Below are 15740 nucleotides of genomic sequence, written 5' to 3' on the forward strand. Positions count from 1 at the left end.
TCCTCTTTCTATTAGCAGTAGGAACACAAGTACAGACAGGTTCTTTATAATGAAGCAGCCACACATAGCTGTTGGTTTCATAACCACTTGCTGAGGCGAGTTTCCTAAGGGAACCAAGGCAATATGCAAATAAGGTGTTTTCACCTGGAAGCTCATAAGCCTCCATTCCAAAAAGGGAGCTGCTTATAATAAATTCTGTCTGGGAATGGACTGTGTAGGAGTTAGAATATTCTTTTTCTCTGAAAATGATGGAAATAAGGGAAAGTATTGAATAAGCATAATCATCTTCCAAAAAGCTATATAACTAAAGTATATCCTGTTACTAAAATCGTTCTAGGGACTTGAGGAATAGTTTAACTCATAAAGCACAAGCTGAGTAAGAATTTTCTAACAATTTCTGGCCTGGGTGTCCTGGTTTAGTGGATTGCTCTGATATTTTTAACCCCTTTCAAAATAACCAGCTGAGCTTCAAAAGAGCCAATAGAGCAAGATTGTGAACACAACTTGTGATCAATACCAGAAGTAGTAACTCATTAGGGGTATAACCTGGGCAGACTTCCTACTCATAGTGGTTGCTTTCTGTCAATAACATGCTTTTTAACAGAACTAAACATTGCCATGCTAAGTTCCTTTCAAATTGGTGGTCCTTCTTGGGATATTGGGTTACAGTAGGGGAGTATTCCCAACAATGTGGGGACTAGTCCAGGATCCATGTTATGCAAGGGGGATGTAGGGAGACCCTCAGGAGAAGACATATCCTGAGTTGTTGAGATAGCTCCAGGTTGGGTTAAACACCATCCGTTGTGGTAAAGGATGGAAAGTGTATCAGCAATTTCAGGAAAGGGCCCAAGGAAGCACCTCAATAAAAAGTAATGTCATGCATCACCCATGAGAGGAAAAATTGGACTAGAGCATACTACCTGGTTGGTTGGGGATTTTTCTGGGCTGAGTGTGTCTTAAGCACAAAGAGAAGTTGAGTCTCGATGTGTGTTTTCATTCTCTGGCCCAAGAATAAAAATGGGCGAGCTGGAGGAATCCATTGTTGAGAAATCTCCAGTAACGGGAGAGTTAAATATGAGAAGGGTGCACAAGAAACTTACAAAAGGGAGGATTACGTGCACCAAAAACTGAAATCACAACAGACCTGCTGAAATGGGGAATAAGAATTCTAGGCCTAAGGAACCCAAGAAAAATGATCTAAGGACCTGCTTCTGATAATCCATTGGGAGAATGTTGACAAAGGTCTGAGAACACTATTAAATAATGTATGATTTTCATTATGGAGCTCCATAATGTGCACTTCTCCAAACAAAAACTTGTTATGAATATGTGCTTGCATGTGTGTGTTTTAAATCTTATATCCTGAAAGGGGAACTCAAAAAGTCCTACCCACTATACTCCCTCAGCTGCCCACTTTAAGTCTGAAGCCTGGATTGATCCTCTAGCTGATCCAAGGATGCAAGGCATTGAACCTTAGTTTCAGAAGCTGATTTTTATTTTTGAGCTCTAATTTTATTTTATTTTATTTTTTTAAATTTTTATTTTTATTTTTTGTGAACATACTGTACAGAGGGGTTACAATTACATGGGCAAGATAATGAGTACATTTCTTATCAAGCATTGCAGCCTCCTCCTTTGTTTACCCTTCACATCCCTTCCCAGCCTCCCCTTGCCCCCCAACCCAATCCCCCCCCCCCGCACCAAATTTGTAAAGTTCGTTTTTGACATGACAACTTGTACTGCTCATAGTTGCATTGGGTCTACCTGTATCCTTAAACGACGAGTTTTTCCCCATCTCCTCCACAAATTATACCGACATCAAATATAGGGAAAGCAGGGGTTATACTGTGGGGGAGGGACATACAAAGTTACAAAGAAATAATCTTATAAATGAGTTAGAAACAAATGCATGAAAGAAAAAAATATTTAAATACATATCTAAGGGTTCATTTTCCTAACATTACATTATCTGATCTTTCCTGCTTGACTCATACATATACTAGATATTGCAAATAAGGGAAATCATGGGACCTAAGTTTCTTTGGGCTTGGCTTGCTTCACTTAATATAATTTTTTCCAAGCCTTTCCATTTCCTAACAAATGGGGAAATGTCATTCTTTCTGATCGAGGCATAGAATTCCATTGTGTATATATACCACATTTTCTTGATCCATTTATCTACTGAGGGGCATCAGGGTTGGTTCCATATCTTAGCTATGGTAAATAATGCTGCAATAAACATAGTTGAGCTGGTAGCTTTAGTGTGGTCTTGTTTGTGAACACTTGGTTAAATGCCCAAAAGTGGGATTGCTGGGTCATAGGGGAATTCTATGTGGAGTCTTTTGAGGAACCTCCATACTACTTTCCAAAGTGGTTGAACAAGTTTACACTCCCACCAACAATGAAGTAAGGTTCCCTTCTGTCCACATCCACTCAAGCATCTGTTGTTGTTAGAGTTCTTGATTATAGCCAATCTAACTGGGGTGAGGTGGTATTTCAATGTTGTTTTGATTTGCATTTCTTTTATGGCTAGGGAGGTTGAGCATTTCTTCATGTGTCTATTGGCCATCCTTCTTTCTTCTTCAGAGAAGTTTCTCTTCAAGTCTTTAGCCCACTTATTTATTGGGCAGTTGTTTCTTTGAGGATTTATTGTTGGGGGATTTAATTTTTTGAGTTCCAAGTATATTTTAGATATGAGACCCTTGTCTGTTGTATGGCTAGTAAAGATCTTCTCCCAATCCGTGGGCTTTCTGTTGATCTGGCTAGTTATGCCCTTTGCCATGCAGAAGCTCTGCAACTTCATGCAATCCCATTTGTCCAACCTTTCTTTGATTTGTTGTGTTTCCGGGTCTCTATTAAGAAAACTTCGGCCTGAGCCAAGGAGGCCTAGGGTTTCTCCTATTCCATCCTGTAAGGTTTTCAGAGTGTCTGCTTTGACTCCGAGGTCTTTGATCGATTTGGAGTTGATTCTGGTGCAGTGTGATATATAAGGATCTAGTTTTAGTCTTCTACAAGTAGTTAACGAATTTTGCCAGCACCATTTACTGAAGAGGCTGTCTTTCTTCCATTCTATTATTTTAGCTCCCTTATCGAAGATTAGTTGGCTATAGGTCTGTAGGTTCATTTCTGGGTTTTCAATTCTATTCCATTGGTCCTAAGGTCTGTTCTTATGCCAGTACCAAGCTGTTTTGATTACTATGGCTTTATAGTAGGGTTTGAAATTTGGTATTGATATTCCACCAGCAGTGTTCTTTCCATTGAGGAGCGTTTTTGCTATTCGGGTCTTTTATTGTTCCATATGAATTTTTGGATTGGCTCTTCTTTTTCCTTGAAGAATGAGGTTGGAATTTTGATAGGTATTGCATTGAATTTGTAGATAGCCTTGGGAAGTATTGCCATTTTCACGATGTTGATCTTTCCAATCCAGGAGCATGGGAGGTTTTGCCATTTTCTAAGTTCTGTTTTGATTTCCTTTTTCAAGATTTTAAAGTTTTCATCATAGAGGTCCTTCACTTCTTTAGTTAAGTTAATTCCTAGGTATTTTATTTTTTGAGGGGCTATTGCAAATGGAGTTACTTTCCTAAATTCAGCCACACTTTTCTCATTGTTGGCATACAGAAAAGCCATTGATTTTGGGGGGTTAATTTTATATCTTGTTACTTTGCCAAAGTTTTGAATCAGCTTGAGTAATTTGGTAGTGGAGTCTATGGGATTCTTTAAATACAAGATCATGTCATGTGCAAAGAGGGAGAGTTTTATTTCTTCTTTCCCTATTTGGATCCCCTTTATGTTTACATCTTGTCTTATTGTTGAGCTCTAATTTTAATGTTCACTTGGTAAACTAAATCCTCTATATCCCTTTCTCTGAGTAAATACGCATCAACATGAAATATAAAGTTATTTTGATAAAAAATAAAAATAACTCAGAAGAAATTATAAATGCAAAAACAATCTTCACATAAGCAAACTCGCACAGATATTTCATGACTTTGACAAGGATAAAGTGGGTAAAGTTAGTATAAATTTAGAAGTATGACAATGCACAAAAACATCAAAAATACTCATATATTTCATTATATAATCCAAAGCAAAAAGCAAATGTTTTTAGATGATTTTTTAAAACCCAGTCTTTCAGGTACTGGGAAGGTGGCTCAATGGTAGAGTGCCTGCCTTGCATGCATGAGGCCTTGGGTTTGATTTCTCAGCATCATAACAGCAGAAAAAGATGGAAGTGGTGCTGTGGCTCAAGTAGTATCACTAGCCTTGAGCTGAGGGACAGCACCCAGGCCCCAGAGTTCCAACCCCATGACCAACAAAATAAAAATAAAACACAAAACAAAACACAGTGTCTCACTTTTGTGACCTCAACTCTGTAATAACTCTGCTTCAGCCTAGGGCTAATATTTTAGGTGTGGACATTTATCAACACTCCTGAATCAGACTCTACTTAATCATTTTTTAAATATATATTTTGTTCTTAATTTTCCTCTTTATAAATTCACATGCACCTATAAAAAACGGTGTGGCCATTCCAGTAACCTTCTCAAAGTATCTCCTAATGACAACTTACAAAAAGTTCTATTATATTACAACAAGGAAAACAATGCTACAAATAAAGAAAACCAATAATTAAATATTAACGAATAATAAAATAAAAAACAAAACAATTACCAGTGTTTTCAGTATTTGAAGTGTACTACAAATTAGATTTGATTATTGTCATATTTCTTTACATTTAACACTGGCTAAGATTATGATGTTCAACAAGAATTTTATAGACTATGAGTAGTGTTTAAAGTCACCCACTAAGATTACCATTTATAGTTCATCTCATAATTTGTATATGGCTTATATCATCATTTGTTCCTCACTAACATATAAAGTAAGGAAGGCCTACAGTTTTAATAGAAACTGTGTAGTTAACATAGTCAACTCTTTATTCTGCTTTACACAAAGACTTTGCAACTTCTCATTAGTAAAGTTTCTATAAACTGTGAAATGTACATGCTTAGTAGTACTTATCTGCTACCATAAATCTTAAATACTTTATAGAAAAGTATTATGACCTGTCATACAGTCCCAGTTTTGGCATATATAAGCAAATATCCAAAAGTAAATATATTTAAAACATTAAAACTTTTAGCAAACCTTAACACTTGCTGCAGTGTTCATAATGACAGGTCCTTTGCATAGAATAATTGATTTCCTCCTCCTACACATCTCTTGAACAACAAATATCTGGATTTATTTTGTTTTTGACATGTAAATCTTGACTTTATTCTTAAATGTGTACTTATCTAAGAAGTACATGGTTCTCAAATTTCACAACAATTCTTTTAAACTTACTTTTTTTTTATTTGTCTAGTTTAAAAAATCAATTACAATTTATATATAAAAATATTCTGTGCTCAATTCAGCATCACATATACTAACATTGGAATGATACAGAGAAGATTAGCATGGCCCCTGCCCAAGGATGACAGGCAAATTCCTGAAGCATTCCATCGCCCAATTTGTTAGGAAATGGAAAGACTTGGAAAAAAAATTATTAAGTGAAGTAAGCCAAGTCCAAAGAAACATAGGTCCCATGGTTTCTCTAATTTTCAATAACTAATATATGTCTGTGATAAGCAGAAAAGGTCAAAAGTTATGTGTATATGACCAGATAAGTTTATGTTAAGGGCCGGGCGCTGGTGGCTCACGGCTGTAATCCTAGCTACTCAGGAGGCTTCATGTCAGTCACTAAAAAGGGAAAACAAAATGCATAATCAGCTAACCAATACAGATAAAACAGAAAACTAAACAATTGAGGTGAAGAGATGACATGGATCAACAATAACAAATGACACAATTAGAAAATATTAACAAGATGGTTAGTTTAAAAACATTACCCATAATTCTATTAAATGTTGTTTACATCACAATTTATTAGAACTATAATTCAAATCACAGTTTAATATTTATTAAATAATATTTTAATATTATTAAATAATAAATATTAAATAATATTATAATATTTAATATTATAAATAATTAATATCATTTTAATAATAGTTTATTTGTTATTGATTACTTCATATTGAATGTTTAATATATAATTTTACTTTCTGCAGTTATAGAAAAGAAAAAAGTGAAACTAATTTTAATAAATTAATATAATAATTCAAAGTGTATCCTACACTCAGCACTCATCTTAACATGAAAAAATAAATTATTGCACATGACTCTTGGTATTAGGTGGAAGGGATCAGCATTGTAGTAAAATTCACACCACACATTACAGGAGGGATGACTCCTCTAATCTAGATTAAATTGTGGAAATTTGAATTTTACATGCATGTTTAATTCCTGTCTAGGTGACATCTAAAACATATACAATCATATAAACGAGGAGTATTTCAGATGGTACTTAAATGTTACATTCATTAATCAAATTTTTATTATTTTGTACCAAATAAATATTTAAAGAGAGACTGAATTTCTGAGTAGATGATGGTGTATATGTGCCAGATTATTCATATTGAGGCTTTTATATTTCTGACATTGTTTCTAGAGTCGGATTTAATTTTCCATAAAGGGTTAAGTGCACTATATTGGATATATGAAAGTAAATTGAATGTTTATTCCATTAATCCTTTGCCACTTGTCTAATCCTAATATAATTTATCCATGTGTTTGAAGTAATGAAAATAACAACAGATAAAAGCAAGATAAATCAATCTGTAGTAGACAACTATTTTCACCTTTATTTTCATAGTTGGTCCTCTTTTACACTACAGAATATTCTTGGGAAAATGTGCTCCAGGCTGGCCACAACTGCAGAATATTATGGTTTGATGTATCATAAGATAAGGAAGGAAGGGGACCTTCCTTCTAAAAGTCTGCTCCATGGGATGTGATCTGCTTCATTGTGCTGAATTGGAAATGAACAATGTTCACTGTCAACCTTGAAAAGTCATCTTGATAGACCATTTCTATAAGTGTTTACAGAGGATTATTGATGGCTTTACAAGGATGCCAGATTGCCTCATTTTGAGACAATTAACAGGAATTTAGTCAGCTGTTTTTTGTATCTTTAGGAGAAAAACCCATTGACTCTAGGTCAGGGGATCACTGCGACCCAGAGAAGCAACTACCTTGAATAGTAATCCTAGACCTCTAAAACAAAAAAATACCACACAAAACAAACAGATGGCTGGGAAGGTGGCTCAGTGGTAGAGCGCTTGCCTTGCATGCCAGAGGCCCTGGGTTCGATTCCTCAGCACCACATAAGTAAAAAGAAAAAAGCCGGAAGTGGCGCTGTAGCTCAAGTGGTAGAGGGCTAGCCTTGAGCTGAAGAGCTGAGGTACAGCGCCCAGGCCCAGAGTTCAGGCCCCATGACCGGACCCAAAAAAAAAAAAAGCACTCAAGTAAGCACAGCCAGTCAGTTCTGATCACAGCCTAAATGAAGTCAGGCAAAAAACAGAAACTGAAAGTCATTTAGCTGATAAATAATATATTTTTTATGAGGCAGACTCAAAGGAGACTCCAAAGAGAGTGTCAGAAAGACTGAACAGAGAGACTAAAATTGATCACACAAAGATTAGAAAGTAGAATTCCTTGTAGAACAAATAAATCATAGAAAGCCTATGCATGTAAGAACAAGACAGAAAACCAAATTCTAGAAATGCACATTTTCTTAGAGCTCAGCTTAATGAATTATCAATGGAAATCTTTGAATTCTTAAATATTTAACATCATGTGGGAGAAGGCTGAAGAGAATGAATATGTCATCAGTCACATTAAGAAGTAATCAAGCAAAGATTTGTTATAAAAAGAGAAAACAATTATTCCAAAAGTGGGAATCATTTGTTTTGATGTAAAAGTTCTTGATTTAGGTGCTAGCAATTTCCATACAATTGTTCAGTTCCACAGCTGAGTTGATACTGACTGCAGTATTCCTGCATGAAGGAAAAGAGAAAATTTACAAATATCTGATGAAATGAGTTGAAGGTGAAGTGTTCTAATAGTGATATCTAAGATTTAGACACAAGTGAAGAGGTGGATTTTCTTTTCTAAAAATCCTCCATTTTTAGCCTGGTGCCAATGGCTCACAGCTGTAATCCTAGCTACTCATGAAGCTGACATCTGAGGACTGCAGTTCAAAGACAGCCTGGACAAGAAAGTCCCTGAGACTCTTATCTCCATTTAACCACCAAAAACCAGAAGTGACATTGTGGCTCAAGAGACAGAGTACCCATCTTGAGTTGAAGAGTTCAGGGACAGTGCCCATGCCTAGACTTCAAGCCCCTCAAACAACAACAACAACAACAACAACAAAATCTCCCTTTTCTTGGACTGCCAACATCTTTTCCTAATATTCAACAAAGAAGCCATTTTCTCACCCACTACCTTTAAGTCCTATGCTAGCTACTGATAATAGAATGATTTGGTATCTTATGTCAAAGGGTTCATATTTGTGGAAACAAATGCCAGCAGTAGTAACTTGTTTTCCAGTCCTTGAACTCTGGACCTGGGCACTGAACATGGTTATACTTGTAGCTTTCATGTGAGCTTGTTTGTTAATTTTTGGATTACTGCCCATGAGGGGAATTACAGGGTCTTAAGGGAGATATATATTTACTCTTTTCAGGAAACTCCATACTGCATTCCACAGTGTTTGAACAATTTAATTTCCAACCAACAGTGTAATAGAGTTCCCAATTGGCTGCATCCATGCCAGCATTTGCTATTGTTAGCTTTCTTCATAATGACCGTTCTAACTGGGAAGAGGTAAAACGTGTCTTGTTTACTTGTAGATACCATAACTGAATGAATCCATGAAACCTATATTATTCTGTCTGCATTCCTTTCTCTTTTTTCTTAGTAGAATTTTCCTAAGCAGTTCATTTTTCTTAAGACTGGTAAAAAGTTATCCTTTCTAATGGGTGAATAGAATTCCATGGTGTGTGTGTGTGTGTGTGTGTGTGTGTGTGTGTGTGTGTGTGTGTGTGTGTGTGTGTGTGTAAGATGACTATAGGCCCATGAGTTCATTTCTAAACCTTCTGTTTCATCTGTAATTTTGTAATTCCATATTAAATTTGAATTGCTTTCTCGAATGCATTGAAGAATATTGTTGGGATTTTGATAAGTATTGCATTGTTCATAGTTTGGGGGCAGTATTGCAGTTTTCACTATATTAATTCTTCCAACCAGGAGCATTGAAAGACTTTCCATTTACTTGAATCTCCTTCAGTTTCCCTTTTTATATTTTTAAAGTTTTCACAGTAGAGGTTAAATTCATTAATTCCCAGTTTTGTTGTTGTTCTTTTGTTTAGATTTGTTTTTATTTTGAGGCTAATACATATGAGGTTGTTTTTGGATTTCAGCCTAGTTCCCATTGTTGGTAACACAGAAAAACTACTGATTCTTGTGGGCTATATACCGTGCTACTTTGCCGAAGGTTAACATCACTTTTACTATCTTAAGGCAGGAAGCTATAGGGCCATTTCATCTGTAAAAAGGCATAGGTTTACTTCTTCCCTATTTGAATCCTCTTTATGTTTTTCTCTTCCCTATTGCTTTTGCTAGATAGTCCACTACCATATTGAAGAGTAGTAGAGAAAGTCGACATCTTTTTCTCATTCCTGATTTTAATGTCTTCATACTTCCACTGTTGCGTAATTGCTAACTACCACTATCATATACATATTCAGTAGTATACTGAGGAACGTTCAATGCATTCCTAGATTCTCATAACTTTTTAATCATAAAGGGGTATTGGAGGTTGTTAAAAGCTATTTCTACTTCCATATAGACGATAACATGTTTCTTGTCCCGGCTTCCGCTGATGGTTTGTATTATGTTATTGACAAGAATATTGAATCCAATTGTATCCTAGGATGAATCCTATTTGATCATACAATATGATTTTTTTGTTACTGGCAGAAATTGGTTGGTGAGAATGTTTTAAGATGTTCTGTATCAATGCTTATCAAAGAACTGGTTTCATAGTTCTCTTTCTTTGGTGAGTCACTATGTGATTTGGGGAAGAGTCTAATTCTAGCCTCATAGAATGTGTTTTGATAATTCCATTTCCCTTTCTATTCCATTGAAGAGTTAGTTCTAAGTATTGTAAATTCTTTGCAGGCCTTAATTTCATGGTAAATTCATTGAGTCCTAGATTTTTCTGCAATGGAAAGTGGTTTATTGACATTTCATTTTCATTACTTCTTATGTGTTACTTCTTAGTTCAGATCAAGTGTAGGAAAGCATGAATTTCCCCAGGATTCTCCATGTAATTGGCATACAGTTTTCAAAGTAGTCTCTTATAAACTTCTTAATTTTTTCTTATTTATGTTGTGATGTCTCATTTTTGTCTCTAATTTTCTCTATTTGGGTGAGTTCTCTTTTTTGGGGGGGGATTTTATATTACGAAGGTGACATACTGAGGGGTGGGTTACAGTTACATAAGTAATGAGTACATTTTTTTGGGGGGGGGAGTCTGGTCATGGGGCCTGAACTCTGGGCCTGGGCTCTGTCCCTCAGCTCTTCATTTCAAGGCTAGTGCTCTACCATTTGAGCCACAGGGCCACTTCTGGCTTTTTTCTTTTTGCTTATGTGGTGCTAAGGAATCGAACCCAGGGCCTCAGTCATGCAAGGCAAGCAATCTACCACTGAGCCCCTTCCCACCCCCATGAGTACATTTTTAACAGTATTACCCCTTCCACATTTTGTCCTCCTTCTCCCAACCCTGATATCCTACTCCCCCAAAGTTGTGAAGTCCATTTCTAACATATCGCCTGTATATCACTGTTGCTTTGGTTACAAAATAATTTTGCAGGTTTTGGCAAACACACAAATTGCCCACCACCTCCCCTGGTAAACTAGGTTTAAAGTCACTAAGTCATGTAAATGGATAATGCCGCACTCATTATTCTGGACAACATCTTCAGGTTGTTTGATGCTTTAATTTGTTGTTGGTGGTGGTGGTGGTAGGAGGGCCTGATCTCTGGGTCAGGGCACTGTCCCTTATGAGATCTTCAGCTCAAGGCTAGTGCTCTACCACTTGAGCCAAAGAGCCATTTCCAGTTTTTTCTGCTTATGTGGTGCTGAGGAATTAAACCTAGGACCTCATACATGCAAGAGAAGCACTCTACTACTGAATCTCTTTCCAAGCCCTAATGCTTTAATTCTTTAAGTTTTATTTTCTTTTTGTCAGTCATGAGGTTTAATCTCAGGACCTGGGTGTAAACATATCCCTGAGTTCTTCAGCTCAATAGGAGCCCTCTACAACTTGAGCCACAGTGTCACTTCTTGTTTCCAGATAAGCGTCTTTCAGACTTTTCTGTCAGGGTTTGCCTTGAACCATGAATTTTTAAATTATATTTCTTTAACGTGTTTATTGGAATATTACAGTTTATCTGAAATTTAAATTTTTCTGTAAACCTTTGTCTTCAAGTAATCCAATACCATTAAATATTACATTTAGAATCTATTCTGTAGCACATCCCTTTATTTATTTTATTGTGAAAATACCATACAGAGGGGTAACAATTACATGGACAAGCTAATGAGTACATTTCTCATCAAGCATTTTTGCATCATCCTTTTTTTCCCCTTCCCATCCGTTCTCATCTCCCCCCCCCCCCCCCCCCCGGCTCTCCAAACACCGCCCTGCCCATCCCCCACTCTCACTGGCCAAAGTTGAAAGTTATTTTTCTACATAATGACTTGTACGTCTCATCGCTGCAATGCATCCACCAGTATCCCTATTTAAACAATTTGTTTTTTCCCATCTCCTCCACAAATGATACCAACATCAAATACAGTGAAAGCAGGGTTTATACCGTGGGGGAGGGACATTCAAAGCAACAAAAAAATCATCTTATAAATATGTTAGGAACAATCGCAATAAAGAAAAATCTCATTTGAATCCTTATCTTGGGGTTCATTTGGCCTAACATCAACTTGTCTGAACTTTTCTGCTTGTCTCAGCCACAGAGTGGTTATTGCAAATAAGGGAAACCATGGGATCTATGTTTCTTTGGGACTGGCTTACTTCACTTAACATAATGTTTTTCCGGGTCTTTCCATTTCCTAACAAATGGGGCAATGTCATTTTTTTCTGATGGAGTCATAGAATTCTATTGTGTATATATACCACATTTACTTGATCCATTCATCTACTGAGGGGCATCTGGGTTGGTTCCATATCTTAGCTATGGTAAATAATGCTGCAATAAACAGAGTTGTGCTGGTTGCTTTAGTGTGGTCCTGTTTGTGATCATTTGGGTAAATGCCCAAAAGTGGTATTGCTGGGTTATAGGGGAGCTCTATGTGGAGTCTTCTGAGGAACCTCCATACTATTTTCCAAAGTGGTTGAACAACTTTACATGCCCACCAACAATGCAGTAACGTTCCCTTCTGCCGACATCCCCTCCATCATCTGTTGTTCTTAGAGTTCTTGATTATAGCCATTGTAACTGGGATGAGGTGGTAGCTCAATGCTGGTATGATTTGCACTTGTTTTAAGGCTAGAGAGGTTGAACATTTCTTCATGTGTGTATTGGCCATCCTTCTTTCCTCTTCAGAGAAGTTTCTCTTTAAGTTTTTAGCCCACTTATTTTCGGGTCAGTTGTTGCTTTGAGGATTTGTTGTTGGGGATTTAATTTTGAGTTCCAGGTATATTTTAGATAGGAGACCCTTGTCTGTTATATGCCTAGTGCAGATCTCCTCCCAATCTGTGGGCTTTCAATCGATCTTGCTAGGTATGTCCTTTGCCATACAGGAAGCTCTGCAGTTTCATGCAATCCCATTTGTCCAAACTTTCTTTGATTTCTTGTGTTTCTGGGTCTCTATTAAGAAAATGTCGGAATGTGCCAAGGAGGCCTAGGGTTTCTCCGATTCCATCCTGTAATGTTTTCAGGGTGTCTGATTTGACTCCGAGGTCTTTGATCTATTTGGAGTTGGTTCTGGTGCAGGGTGATACATAAGGATCTAATTAATTAATCTAATTAATTTTCTGCAAGTAGTTAACCAATTTTGCCAGCACCATTTACTGAAGAGACTTTCTTCCATTCTATTTTTTTAGCTCCCTTATCGAAATTTAGATGGCTATAGGTCTGTAGGTTCATTTCTGGGTTTTCAATTCTATTCCATTGGTCCTGAGGTCTATTCTTGTGCCAGTACCAACTTGTTTTGATTATTGTGGCTTTGTAGTAGAGTTTGAAATTTGGTATTAATATTCCTCCAGCACTGTTCTTTCTGTTGAGGATCATTTTAGCTATTCAGGGTCTTTTATTGTTCCATATGAATTTTAGGATAGCCTCTTCTATTTCCTTGAAGAATGTGGATGGAATATTGGTAGGTATTGGATTGAATTTGTAGATAGCCTTGGGATTATTGCCATTTTCAAGATTTTGATCTTTCCAATCCAGGTGTATGGGAATTTTTGCCACTTTCTAAGTTCTCTTTTGATTTCCCTTTTCAGGTTTTTAAAATTTTCATCATCGAGGTCCTTCACTTCTTTGGTTAAGTTAATTCCTAGGTATTTTATTTTTTGTGGGGCTATTATTAATGGTGTTCCTTTCCTTCAGCCATGCTTTTCTCATTGTTGGCATTCAGAAAGCCATTGATTTTTGATGGTTGATTCTTTTTTTTTTTTTTTTGGGTCCGGTCGTGGAGTCTGAACTCTTGGCCTGGGCGCTGTCCCTCAGCTCTTCAGCTCAAGGCTAGCGCTCTACCACTTGAGCCACAGAGCCACTTCCGGCTTTTTTCTTTTTGTTTATGTGGTGCTGAGGAATCGAACCCAGGGCCTCATGCATGCAAGGCAAGCACTCTACCACTGAGCCATCTTCCCAGCCCTGATGGTTGATTTTATACCCTGCTACTTTGTCAAAGTTTTGAATCAGCTTGAGTAATTTGGGAGTAGAGTCTGTGGGATTCTTTAATTATAAGAACATGTCATCTGCAAAGAGGGAGAGTTTTACTTCTTCTTTACGTAATTGGATCCCATTTATATCTGCATCTTATCTTATTACTGTAGCTGGGCATTCTAATACTAGATTCGGTGCTGTCCCTCAGCTCTTTAGCTCAATGCTAGTTCTCTACAACTTGAGCCACAGTGCCACTTCTGGCGTTTTTCTTTTTGTTTATGTGGTGCTGAGGAATTGATCCCAGGGACTCATGCATGCAAAGAAAGCCCTCTACCATTGAGCCACCTTCCCAGCACCTCTTTTCTCTTTCTAACAGGATTTGCTAAGGATCTGTCAATTTGTTAATTTTTGAAGAACCACTTCTGTTTTGTTGATTCTTTCTATGTTTTTATGGATACTAATTCATTTAATTTTGATTTAATTTTAATTATTTCTTTCCATCTAATGGATTGGGGTTTATCCTGCGGCTCTTTTTCAAGGAGACTCAGATGTCTCATTAAATAGTTGGTTTCAGATCTCTCCAATTTGTTGATGTAGGTATTCAGAGCTATAAACTTGCCTCTGAGTACTGTCTTCCCTGTGTCCCAGAGGAGCTGGTAATTTCTGTGTTCATTTTTGTTGAATATTATGAAAATTTGAATTTTGTTTTGGATCTCTTCCATGACCCACTGATGATTCAATGGTGTGTTCTTCAGCCTCCATGTGTTACAGGACTTTCTTTGGTGGTTTTGGTGTTCAGTTCTAATTTTATTCCCTTGTGGTCTGAAAGAATGCAAGGTATAACTTCAATGTTTTTGAATTTGGACAAGTGTGTTTTTTGACCTAAAACTGTGGTCTATTTTGGAAAAAGTTCCAAATGCTGCTGAGAAAAACGTGTATTCTGATAGTGCTGGGTATAATATTAAATCTAGGTGATCTATGCAGTTGTTTATATCTGCGGTTTCTCTGTTGAGTTTTTGCCAAGTTCATCTATCTATTGGGGGAAGTGGTGTGTTAAAGTCCCCAACAATTAATGTCTTTGGATCTATGTGAGATTTGAGAGAAAGTAGTGTTTCTTGCATAAATTTGGTTACTCCATTGTTTTGTGAATAGAGATTTAGAATTTTAATATCCTCCTGAAGGAGAGATCCTTTATTAGTTTGTAGTGACTTTCTTTATCTCTTCTCACTAATTTTAATTTGAAATTTATTTTATCTGATATTAGGATTGCAACTCCTGCCTCTTTTCGGGGGCTGTTTGCTTGGTAGATTTTGTTCCAGCCTTTCACTTTCAAAATGGGTTTGTTTTTATGGTCCAGGTGTGAGTCCTGAAGGAAGCAGATGGAAGGATCTTTCTTTTTAATCCAACTAGACAGTCTATGTTGCTTAATTGGAGAGTTAAATCTGTTAATGTTGGGAGATTGGACTGAGAGATATTTGGGAGTTCCTGCCATTTAATCCACCTTCTTGAGGGCTGCGCCAAATGGGTTCTTCCTATGGTTCTTGGATTCTCAGTTTGGGTGTGGTTTCTTGGCCTTTATTGTGGTCCTGTTGGTTTTCTCTGTGTAGGACATCTTTAAGTATCTTTTGTAAGGCTGGTTTGGTAGAGATATATTGTTTCACTTTTTCTTTTGTATTGAAGGTTTTTATTTGACCTTCAGTTATGAAGGAGAGTATAGCTGGGTACAGTATGCTTGGTTGATAGTTGTTTGTCTTTAGGGCATGGCCTACATCAATCCAGGCTCTTCTTGCTTTAATTGTCTCAGTGGAGAAATCTGAGATGATTCTAATTGGTTTCCCTTATAGGTGATTGATCTTTTCTCCTTGACAACTTTGAGGATCTTTT

At 36.8% G+C, this 15740-nt stretch overlaps 1 pseudogene; it reads left to right on the top strand.

Moving 5' to 3' along the window:
- The first annotated feature begins 5404 nt into the window (after positions 1-5404).
- On the top strand, positions 5405-5517 carry LOC122095818 (annotated as a pseudogene).
- Positions 5518-15740: the final 10223 nt, after the last annotated feature.

The sequence above is a fragment of the Dipodomys spectabilis genome, unplaced genomic scaffold (assembly GCF_019054845.1).
Source record: "Dipodomys spectabilis isolate Male_0828 unplaced genomic scaffold, ASM1905484v1 ptg000362l, whole genome shotgun sequence".
Lineage (NCBI taxonomy): Eukaryota > Metazoa > Chordata > Mammalia > Rodentia > Heteromyidae > Dipodomys > Dipodomys spectabilis.